General features: G+C 41.7%; 1 protein-coding gene across 1 annotated transcript in view; it reads left to right on the forward strand.

The window, feature by feature from the left end:
- Positions 1 to 12,915, forward strand: part of LOC146642787 (NACHT, LRR and PYD domains-containing protein 3-like) — a 204,838-nt gene that overhangs the window by 158,038 nt on the left and 33,885 nt on the right. The gene's annotated exons all lie outside the window — the stretch shown is intronic.

A 12,915-nucleotide genomic window follows, 5' to 3' on the forward strand; every position in this document is an offset into this window, starting at 1 on the left:
GAAAAGTTCCCAGATACCGAGGACCGATACCACAGTCTGAGACCTGTCTATGTTTGAGCGGCATGTAAGGGGTTAATCACAGGCACCGAGTGCCCGCCCCACAGGCCCCGGCTGCATCTCAGAGCGGGGAGAAGGCGAGGCGAGACAAGTCAGCCGTGTGGAACTATTTCAAAGTGAACGAAGACACGAAAACAAAGGCGGACTGCAAATTATGCTCATCGAAATTGTCCAGAGGAGGCTCAAAAGGTAGCGCATTTAACACAAGTAATTTAATCAAGCACCTAAAATCCCAACACGACAACGAGTACAAAGAGTTTGCCCACGCTTATTTACCCACGCTTATTAGCACAGAGGAGCATAGCTGATGCTAAAGCAGTGGGACGGAAAATAGTTGGGCATTTTAAACATTTTAAACGCCTTAGCCTACTCCCGCCTCGAGGACATTCAGGGACAGCTCAACCAGCCAATAAAGAGACTGCAGCAGGACATACAGACACGCTGGAACAGCACGTATTACATGACATCAGTCCTATTTTTCCACATATTAATACATTTATGAATTTTGTGCAGGTATAAAGATCGCTTCTTCTCCAACACTGCTCCAGAGGCCAAGCTGCACCTGAAGCAGGAGCTTCTAGAGGTGAGGCAGAGGGGAGTCGGGCAGAAGCTGCAGAACCTCCTGCTAAACTGTTCCTCAAGGCCCAGGCTGCCGCTGGCAGCAGGTGCTGCCATTGAGCTCGACACATACCTCGGAGAGGCCCCAAGCCCTCGTGAAGACAGTCCTCTGAAGTACTGGGGTGTCAACAAAATCAGGTTCCCCACTTTGGCTAAAATAGCCTGTAAATAGCTCTCAGCCCCATGTAGCAGTGTGGACAGTGAAAGGCTTTTTAGCTCAGTGTCACACATTATAGATGAAAACAGAAACAGTCTGACTGCTGATGATGCAGAAAAGCTACTTTTCTTAAAAAACCCTGCCACTCACTGTTTCTCTCCATTTAGTGAGTCATCTTAGACTTGATGTTAATACCTACCTCAGTTGCACTGACTGCCACAGTTCTATGTCAGTGGATGTTGTTAGTTTATTCACATATTGTGCACTAAATGGCAAAGATGTTTATTAATGCCCCTTGTGTTGTCCAAAGCGGCAGAGTTTAAAATAAACTGAAAAATACTTGAGTTGCACTGTCACTGTTTACATTTTTTTATAATTATTTATTCTGTAATATGTTGCATACAACATGCTTTTCATTTTAAATAAATGTTCTTAATTCCAAACCAGTCCCTTGTTTTTTTGTTGTTAAATTATAGGACTAAAGCTGTTACCTGTAAATTTAAATCATGTTTTTATTAAGTACTCGGTATCGGCGAGTACTGAAATGCAAGCACTCGTACTTGTTTCCAAAAAAGTGGTATCGGTGCATCCCTTATCTGAGGTAAACATTTTGCTTTTCATTTGACCCCTGACCTGTCTGCTGTAATGCAGGAGGCAGGTTTATGACCTATACTGCAGCCAGACACCACAGGAAGCCTTCCTCCATGTTTTCTTTACAGTAATTGATTCAGCCAGTTTAAGTCTCCTTTGTTTTTGTGCATTAGATCACTGTGTGGGTTGTGTTGAGTGCTTATGTATTTGTAAGTAGCCATTATGACTTGACTAGTGGTGTTTATCTCTTTTAAGGGTCTAGTATCATCAGTTAATTAGTTTTTACACTTTGCAGGCACTTTGCTGTAAATACAACAACACTGCTGAAAACTCTAATTTAAATAATTACTACTGATGCACCTATCAAATAAACTAACATTTGCACAGGTGTTGAAATGCTGGACTCTTCCTCTCCTAAATCTGTGGCAGAGAAAAAATGCTGCAGGAGTGTTTTTTTACATGATATGTAAGAAAAATAAGAAAAAGAAAGAAACCCTGTGATTTTAATGTGAATGCATTACTGACATCTTATCCAAACACACATTGTGCACACCACTTTATCCCCTATTACAACTGCAGCTTTTATTAGTGCATGTTCACGGGACTTCTGATTCTATAGGGTCTTGACAAAAGTCTCTGCAATCAATTGATTACAATCAAGTGATTCAATTGAAACATGGAAATCAGCATTTCACCATTTTATACTATACATACATGTTTTGCTTTCAAGACTGGACAGGAGTGGCATGTGGGCGGCATTGTAGAGTGTGTTGACAGGAGGAAAACTTACACGCTCAGTAAATCACCCCCGTCACTACCTAAACCTCAAAGTCTCTAAACAGGAAGTGCATCTGCATGAAAGCTTCTGTTTTATATGCAGACAGATGACCTTTTGATGTAAAACCTTTCTCTGTATCTAGAGAAACACTTTAACTATATATTCAACTATATAGTTTAACATTTGGTCCGTAACTATCATTTAAAAACAATAAAAAGGTTTAAAAGAATATACATAGGCGGCTATAAAGACTGCAGGTCAAACATCGTGCAGATACAGAAGGACCTCCTGGGGTCCAAAATGTCGCACTATTACAGAGCAATGCTTGCAATAGTCTTGCATGGTTAGCCAGTTAGACAGATGCAAATGTTAAAGTGCTAAAACAGACATGTAAATAAAATACAACATCATGTTAGCAGCTTATTGGTATTAATGTCTCTTAAAGCTCTCCATGACCTAGCTGCATCTTAACTCTCTGAGCTGCCACAGTCTTATAAACACACCCGCTGTCTCAGGTCAGCTGATCAGCTGTTCCTGAATGTTCCCAGGACTGAGCGTAAACTTAGAGGACATCGTGCTTTTGCTGCAGCATCTCTGAAACTGTGACACGATCTGCCTTTAGAGATTAGACAGGCTTCTTCTCTGCCTGTTCTTAAATCACTCCTGAAAACTCATCTCTTCACCCTGACCTTTGACACCTTGTAAGATGTTGGTTTTTAGTTTGAGTTTTTTAGTTTATTTTTGCTGTTTTATCTTGTTTTGAAATATAGGGCTGTTTACATTTTTTATGTATTATGTGTTTTATTTTTTTACTGTTATGTTTTATTCTATTGTTCTTAACTCATTTACTGTACAGCACTTTGGTTTTGTCCTGGGTTTTTTAAAGTGCTTTCTCAATAAAGATGGATTGGATTGGACTGGAAGATAAACACTTTAGTTTGCAGTACTGTGGTGAGTTCACAGTAAAGCACTGTGTTGGACTGGCGCACAGTGATTGTGGCGTTCATGGTCAGTGTTAGGTTACCTCAAGTACAGTGGATTCATTTGCATTTAAGCTGATGATGCTTCGATTAAGTCATCAAATTTCACCTTTATATCAGCTCTATAAGCCAATTCTCAGGATACTGTTAGTGTAGGAAATGGAAAGACAACCAAGATATCTGTGAAACGTCTGCTTACATCTTGAATTCAGCTCCGGCGTATGTGGTAAGTTGTTAATGAGTGACTTTAATTTATTATTTGTTCACATGTGGCTATACACTCTACTGAGAATAAGCATACTGTCATGATATGAGTGGATCTTCAAAACAGACATCAAAATAGGTCATGGAGAAAATAAGTATAAAAAGTAAAGATCTTATTAGGAATAATACTGTTTGGATAATTATAACCATCATAATCAACCAAATCATCTCAACATGTATTTGCTCAAAAATGTATTTATTACCACAAACATGTATTTAATTATCAACACAAGGAAAATCAACAGTTTCTAGAACTCCAACAGGGGCAGGACTTGGAGGTACTGGGATTTCAGGAGGCAGCAGAATGGTACACTGGTCAGTGTCATTATTATTGACCTGTGATGGTGGATGGCCTTGGAGGGAGCTGAGAGGTAACTCAGACCTCTTGTCTTCAGGACACGTAAAGCAAACATACTCCTTCTCAGCAGCTGGAGACTTAGAGACATCCCAACTCATCAGCCTCATGCGTTTGGGCATCAAATGTTCCTCTTCATCATTAACAGAAAAAGCAGTAGAATACCTGCGCTTTCTGCAGAGACCTACCTCTGCAGTGGGTGGAGGTCTCGGAGGAAGAGGAACATCGCTAGGACACATGAAAAATGTCACTTCACCATCCAGGGATGAACGATCGTTTTTCAAATCTGGATTAATGATCTTGTCAGTGTACTTTGCATGGAAGCTGGCATCAGCAGGTGGAGTATTTGAAGAAACTGGAACATCAGAACTCATCAGCCTCATGCGTTTGGGCATCAAATGTTCCTCTTCATCCTCCACAGAAAAAGCAGTAGAATATCTGCGCTTTCTGCAGAGACCTACCTCTGCAGTGGGTGGAGGTCTCGGAGGCAGAGGAACATCAGTAGGACACATGAAAAACGTCACGTCATCATCCAGGGATGAATGATCGTTTTTCAAATCTGGATGCATGATCTTGTCTGTGTCCTTCGACTGAAAGCTGGCATCAGCAGGTGGTGGACTTAGGAGCTCACATGCAGGTGCACTGATAGGTCGGAACATGAAAGCGGGAACTTCATTGTCCAGAGCACAACGGTCTGCACTGGGTGAGCGTGGGAGCTTCTCCTTTGCCTGTGGAGGAGGCAGACTTTGACTTTGTGTTGCAGAGGAACATTCAAGTCATCTGACGTTTTGCTCTGTTACATATTATTATTGTTGTTGTTGGATTTTTCTTTAAAAATTCACACGATTTAATGTTTAGAAACAGACACAGTGAAGGGTAACATAACACAGCTCGAGCCATTTTAGGCGTCTGTCAAGGCAAAGACGCAGGATTTGGTTTCTCTGTGTAAGATTACAGGACAGTTGTCAGTTTCATTTTCAAGTCAGTTGGATAAATTCATATCAAACTTCTCAAACTGTATCATTAAAGCATTGTTTAGGTGGACAAATATGAAAGATATGAAGATAAAAACAGTAACAGCTGGCAATCAAGGGAAAACAACCTTACGAAAAAGGTCTTAATCATTATTGTTTTAAAGTAAATCTTTCAGTCCTTACTTCAGTGATTGTTTGAAGTCTCTGTGCTTGTTGTCAGTCGCAGATTTGTGTAAAATATTTGCAGTTTGTGAATAAAGTTTGCAGGAGCTCCAAAGTTTGTCTGTTCAATACCAAAGTAATGAGGAGACTGAGTGCAGGTTTGGAATCCTCAGTGACAGAAGAATGCAGCAATGTTTGAATTTGAATTTGTTATTGTTTTATTAACAACAACTACCAGGATCATACCATAGCAACACAGTGATGCCCAATCAAATGTCAGGTACAAGGGATAGCCCACATACACATCCAACAGCACAGTAAAGCAATGGGCACCAATGCCACCAGTCAGGCCTTAAAAATACCTGAGTTATATAACAGCACACTGACAGTGTCTCATCCAAAAATATAAAATGTATAAATACAGTTAATATCATTTTCATTTAAATTTTATTTAATTCTCTTCATATAGTGCCAAACAGATGTCTCAAGTCGTCACTGTTACAACATAGATAAACATGAACATGAAATCCATTATTTAATTCTCTTCCATTCACTCCAGTTCAATTCAATAGCTATATAGATAGATAGACAGATACTGTATTATATACTATATTGATTCCAAATGGAGAATTAATGTGTTATATCACCAGGATAATGAATTCAAGTAGTACAATCTCCAATAAACAGACAACACAGTTCAAGTTCAAAGTGCAATATGTGCAGGATCCAGGCTTTATATTGTAAGATGCAAAATGTTTATATATACATAATATTGTTGAAAAAATAAAGAAAGTTAAAAATCAAAATAAGTTTATTGTCACTGTGGCTGATGTGATTGCAATATGAACCCGGAAGCAGACAAGGGAGAGATGGAACTGAATCTTAACAAAAAAACAAACCATTTATTAGGTTGAAAAACACGAACACAAAACAAGGCCCAGCAAACAGGGGCGGAAACTAAAACTAAAACCTATCCTGGGAATAACTCGGTATGACTATGACAACTATGACAAGAAAACATGAACATGAATCCGAGGAGGTGCATGCGAGAAACTCTGATGAAAAAACATGAACATGAACATGGACCTAAACAGAATCAGGAGATAACCTGAAACCCGGAATAACGTGAACGGAGGAAAACGCACCAACACTGCCCAGAGGAAGACAGCGGACTTAAATACACAGAAGAGAAAGGAGGGAAGTGGAAACACAGCTGACACAAATGAACCTGACACCACAGGGGAAGCAACATGAAACACACTGAACATGGAAACACAACCCTTTCATAATAAAAGACGAAACAAGGAGAGACGTGGACGTGTGATGGGCTGAGTTGCCAAATGGCTGGTAGGCTTTTAGCTAGGCTTTAGCTTCAGCCAAGTGGAAGCTAAATTGGCTAGTCATTCATATGTAAATTAGGTTGTTACCTGAGAATTCTGGAGGGGAGTGGGGGTGTGTGAATGATTGCTGATTTCTAACTGCCAACTGCCTCTTTGTTTGTCTGGGGGGGAGCTGCTAAAAGCGGTGAACTTCCTTTTGTGTTCGTCTTGATGCATTCTCAATCATCCAGGAAAATAAATCTCCAAAAGTCACCAACTTGGAGTGGTTAGTTTCCTGAGCCACAAGGAAACTTGTGTTTCAGTTTGCCATCTTAGGGAGAAGGAGGATCATCATAGTTTTGGTGGTTGTATAAATTAATAATTTGTTTTAATTAAAAAACTTTCCCTCTGTCATTTCCTGAGTGTTTCAAAATAAAAGTCCTCTCTTTCATGTTTTGAATGTGAGGCTGTTCCTGTGATGCCTTCAAATCTGTTTCAGTCTGCAGATTTTTACATTTCAGACCCAAAGTGACTCAAACATTTACTTAAAAGAGGTTTTTGTTCGTCTGGGTTTTCCTGCTCAGCAGCGCTAAACAGGCAAAAGCAGAAACACACAAACAGAAAGAAACAGGAAAATATGTGTTTCTGTGAACAATGCAGCACCAAAATGAAAGACCAGGATTTATTTTTAATGATTGACCAGTGTTGGGTAAGTTACTTTAAAATAGTAACTTAGTTACATTACTAGTTACTTCTATCAAAAGTAACTCAGTTACTTCAAGTTACTCGTTACTTTCAAAGTAACTAGTTACTAGGGAAAGTAACTTTGGTTTTACTCAGAATTCTCTTGTTAATGTGTTGCTTCCATAACTTTGCCAGTCTTCTAGCTTGCTTACTTGCCACAAGTGCACTGTGCCACCTACCAATAGAAAGGAAAAGATAATGTGCATATTTCCACGAGAGAAATCCCACGCCTGGACCGCCGTTGACCGCCACCATGATTCTAGCCTACGTCACAGCATCATGTGCGCTTTTTACATCCAACACAAGAACTGCAGTCGTGGTGCTGTCGATTCTACTCAGAACTCGGAAATTCTGCCTTCTGAATAGGAAGATGTAGGTAACACCAGACTGCAGATGAGCTGCATACAGGGCTGGACTGGGACAAAAAAATCAGCCCGGGCATTTTGACTAGAGACCGGCCCACCATTATAGCAAAAATCATAAAGCCTTTGAATGAAAACAAACGCTGTTGTGACAGTGATGCTCACTGTCTTGATGGTATATATGTATCAATCTATCAATCGTTTGTTGTAAGATTCAGATAATTATTTTTTAAAAGCGAGACATTTTAAATGAGAATAAGAAAGAAAAGTATTTCCTTGTGCCCCCCTCTCCCTGTTAATGCCCTACCTGCCCCCCTGGCAAAACTTTGCTAGAGCTGCCCCTGCACAGTTACCAGCTGTCAGCTACCTAAAAAAGGATCCTGGTGTTATTTGTCTCTCAGAAACAGTTCATAACTTCCCTTCAACTCATTCATGTCACCTAAAAGGTAAACCTGTTTCTCCATCACTGTTCAGCTCTGATGATTCAGTAAGGACATCTCCTGGTTTCATCTTCATGTTTCCCTCTCATCACATAACCAAACCGACATCATGACCAGCAGCTTTTTTGCAGCTGTGGCTCCAGCAAACATCAGCTGATACTAGAAATTAATATGAAATAAATTCTAACAACAGCTGATCAAGCTTAAACGTGCTGCTGTTGTTTAACGTGAACTCCGCTGGTTTCCTCTTTCTGATGCAAAGTGGGCGATAAACAAACAAGAGAGACGATCAGCTGATCATTGATCAGTTTTCATGATTGAAGTAGAAACAGGAGAGGGAGGGGGAGAATGAAAGAAGAAGAGGCAGCTGTGCAGCAAAGACACAGAATAAATCCAGCTTTGTGCCTTTTTCATTGTAGCTGAATTACGGGACTAACTGTTCCTTTTCACCTCAATAAGAAATGCGTAATATTTTCTCTGAATACCAGATGAGACGGTTGGCAATTCTAATAACTTATGAACAAAATAAAGTTCAACATCATTAACTTCATAGCACCCACCCAGCTGTATAGAAACTCTGTCATGCTAGCTAGTATGCAGTACGGAAAAAGTCAGAATAACAAAAATAAACTCCACCTAAACTTGGTTTATATCTGACCCAGAGAGACTGCAGGTCATAACTTCTTACCTGAAGTTCAGTTCACACTTGGACCGGTGGCCGCCTCGGGTCTCTTTTCCTTCTGCATCCCCCTTTCCCTCCTCCACCTGCTGGCTTCCACCACTTGCTAATGTTACTGAATCTGTGGAAGCTCCGCGACAGCCACCACACGAAGTAACGAGTAACGAGCCTATCTAAATCCCAGTAACGACTAACGCGTTCCTGATTTTAGCATAATAACTAGTTACCGTGCTCGTTACCACAATAATAACGTAGTTACTGTAACACGTTACTTAATAACGCGTTAGTCCCAACACTGTGATTGACAAAAACATTAAATGATCATGTTTATTTTCACATAAATGTTCCATCGGTCCTTCTTTTACAATAAGTTTAGAAATGAAAAATACTAATAACACACCAGGAAAAAGCCAACAGCACGAGTCCTGAAAGGCTTAAAGAGAAAATAAACGCACAAAGAATGAAACAAAAAGGCACAAAACCTCAAAACAAGAGTGAATTAAATCTGAGCGACACACAAAGATGCTAAAAGCCCCAAACATGAACCTGTGAGGTCATTAATACCTGTGTGTGTGCATGTTTACATGTCTTTGTGGGGACCAAAATGCCCGTCCCCACAAGTTTGAAGACATTTTTGAGACTCAGAATGTGGTTTTAGTGTCAGGGACAGTCAGGTCAGGGTTAGGCATTCAGTCTTAATGGTTAGAGTAAAAGGCTGAGGAGAGCATGATGTCAAATAGATGTCCCCACAAGGATATGAAAACACAACCGTGTGTGTGTTACTGTGAATTTGTGAGACAAGTGAAGATTTCAGAATCAGTGAGAAATGTTTCACTTCCTGTTGGTGAAGAAGAGCAGACTCCTCTTCAGCCACAGAAATGAAGAAGCTTTTATTTTGTCAGCCTGACAAACACGAGCTCAGCCACGAGCAGAGGCGACCCTGCAGAGGTGAAGGTCACAGTCAGAATCAGCGCCAGAGAACCGCACAAGGACGGCCTCATTGGTCACGGCTGAGTTCATTATGTGATGGTAACAAGCTGATTATTACAGAACAGGAAACACACGTCTGCTCATCAAACACCAGCTGCTGCTGCTTTTATCAGTCTGACAACAAAACCTCACAAGAAAGAAGTTTTTGTGAGTTTGCAGCGTTCCTCTAAACTGAAAACTAAAACAGCCTGAAAATGGGAACACGCACCCACACGCGAGAGTCAGGCAGCTTAAATGTGTTTGTCTTCATCTGTAGTTACGTTTCATTGGCTGGAAATGTGCTAACTGGAATCATTCATGAGTCCAGATGAACAAAAACAAGTGTTTACTGCTCCACGCTGCACGAATCTGAATCAAAATCACTCAGACGCGCCCATGTAGGCATTCCACTAAAACCATGTGACCACCTTCACCTTTAAACCTGTCGTGAATATAATTTTAGACTCTTCACTTTATTTTGAAAGAACAGATTTGCAAGAAGTGCGGCTGCTGCAGAAACTCTTCACTTTTCACTGGCTTTAATCTTGAAGGTTTCTCCAGATGTGGAACATTCATGCTAAACATTCAACATCTGACGACCGTCTCCGTGTAAAACACTGACAAACTCAAACTTTATACGGTAACTGACAGATTTATTCCTCCATTTTCAGGCATTTCACAATGAACTTGGATTAGTTTGATGATTTTATTCACGTTGGTGAATAAAACCAGCCAAGAGGCTGATTCCTGCAGAGGAGGAGGCAGAGTGGAGGACTCTGCAGGTTCTGTCTCTAACACACAACCAGAGCTTCAATCATAATGAGCACATAATAAAACCATGATCCCCCTGATCGACTCTTTTAGCCTGTTTCCTCTGGATCGAACAGGATCTAACAAACCCCAGCTTCTGCTGGGACACTGGTCATCATGGGAGGAAAAAGATGGCTGCCGTGTTGCCGTTTCCTGTCTTACACCAGCATTATACTTCCTGTATCTGTGGGTCTGAGTTTTTAATCAGAGGATGAACTTAAAGCTTTCAGTCTGCTCTACAACCCACCACCTATCCACACGTCTGCTAAGTGGACTGGAAATCAGTAAAACTTCTACCAGACTTTAGTAAATATTGCATTAAGATGAGCAGACAGATTTTAATCTCAGCATCGTGCACACAGATTTTTCAGGACACTGGAAGAGTTCCTGCCGTGGATTTAGATGTTAGTGTTGTGTGGATGATCCCATTCTGTGATCTTTGTGTTACTAACACTGATGACACCACCGTTATTGGACTCATCTCGGACGGGGATGAGTCTGCCTACAGGAGGGAGGTTGAACGTCTGGTGTCCTGGTGCAGCCACAACAACCTGGTGCTGAATGCCCAGAAGACAGTGGAGATTATTGTGGACTTCAGGACGCACACAGCTCCACTCCCCCCCATCATCCTGTCTGACACCCCCATCACCTCTGTGGACTCATTCCGCTTCCTGGGTACCACCATCACCCAGGACCTGAAGTGGGAGCCCACCATCACCTCCGTCATTAAGAAAGCCCAGCAGAGGATGTACTTCCTGAGGCAGCTGAAGAAATTCAACCTGCCAACACGGACGATGATGCAATTCTACACTGCAATCATCGAGTCCATCCTCACCTCCTCCATCACCGTGTGGTACGCTGGAGCCACTATCAGGGACAAACAGAGACTGCAGCGTGTTGTGCGCTCTGCTGACAAGGTGATTGGCTGCAGACTCCCATCTCTGCAGGACCTGTACACCTCCAGGACACTGGGGCGTGCAGCTCGGATCTCAGCTGACCCTTCTCACCCTGGACACAGTCTGTTTGACCTGCTCCCCTCAGGCAGGAGGCTCCGGTCCATTCGCACCAGAACCTCTCGCCATAAGAACAGTTTCTTCCCCTCTGCTGTTGGACTCATGAACAATAACCGTATGACTGTTCCCACCACTAACACATGACCCTACGCTGTGTTTACTGCATCATTCCATGTTTGGCACTGATCACCACCTGCACTCATGTATATATCATGTATATATCTATCTACTTAGCACTTTTAATTCTTATTCTTATTTTTATTTTCATGTCTATTTAAGCGTAATTTATGGCAGTATGTTTGCACTGAAGCACCGCAGCAATTTCCTAATGTTGTAAACCTGCTCAACATTTGGCAATAAAACCCTTTCTGATTCTGATTCTGATGCTTTTACACTTTAGGACCCTCGAGACCTCTGCTGCTCAGCCGTCCTGATCGCTGCCTCCACTTTAACCAGAGGCTGTAACCTCTGATCATTTCACCTGCACCGGCAGTAAAACTCTTCTCCACAACCAAACGTGCCATAAACCCATCACAGCTTCATCATCAGCTCAGTCTCAGCAACATGCAGACGACCGAGCAGCAGAAACTCTGCAGGGAACGTCTGAAGTCTGTTCTTCAGTTTTCCCAGCTCACTGTTTATTGAACATGAGACAGAAAAATAACTTCACCTTTAATGTGAAACTTTTATCGCCTGTGACATGTTTGCAGGAAGTTTTCATGCTGTGATTTAGTGTCACATCCATAAATATCACACAAGGTAAAAACTACAAGTCCCAGCATCCTCTGTGTTTAGGGAGGAGCAGTGAAAGTGAAAGTGTTGATCCTCCGTTCAGAGCAGCAGGAGGAGGAAGGTGGAGCTGAGGCAGGCGAGTGTTAACATGAATATGTTTCTTCTTATGACATAAAATAATTCCACGCTGTTCGTGTCTGTGGGTGAAACGTGAGGTCGGTCGGCTCCTCTGAGCGCTGGTTTCCTGTAAGTAGAGAGGAAGTGAGTTTAGCTGAGAGAGCAGGAGGAGAGTGAGAGCTGTGCTGAGGCAGGTGAGTGTTAACACCGCTCTGACATTACTGTGTCTCTGTGGCGGGAACAACAGGCTCCGTCAGTGGAGGCAAAAATAATCAGACTTTGGTTTTTCAAAGGAAACTACTTTATGTTGGGAGAAGCCGCGCGCTCATTGGATAACGACTTGTCAATCTCAAGTTATTAGCCAATGAGCGCGCAGGTTCACAGTAAGACCCGCCCTTATCACGACGGGTTTTAAAACTAAAATGGCGACAGAAACTCTGTGAGTGGAGTTCACTTTATGAAAGTGCCACGTTTGAGCCACTTCCTGTTCTCAGTCCCGGCGTCCTGATCACCGAGGTTTCTGTTGCTCTGATGTCTGATATTGATTATATCGGTAAACAGGCTGTAGGCAGAAACATCAGGTCTGATCTGAAAATCCCTTCAGAAACAAACTTTAAGAGTTTTATGTCCGTGAGGCTGTAAAACTGTAACGTGTCCTGTGATCCATAAACACTCTGTGATGAATAATCTGAAGTCATTTTGAGCCTGACAGTAGTTTCCTGTCACAGAGCAGAAGCTGCAGGCAGTTTTTGGCACCTTTATATTTAATTTATTCCAAAATAAATCAATAAAGG

The sequence above is a fragment of the Rhamphochromis longiceps genome, linkage group LG23, assembly GCF_057381845.1.
Source record: "Rhamphochromis longiceps isolate RC_006_pf linkage group LG23, R_longiceps_female_GT1.1, whole genome shotgun sequence".
Lineage (NCBI taxonomy): Eukaryota > Metazoa > Chordata > Actinopteri > Cichliformes > Cichlidae > Rhamphochromis > Rhamphochromis longiceps.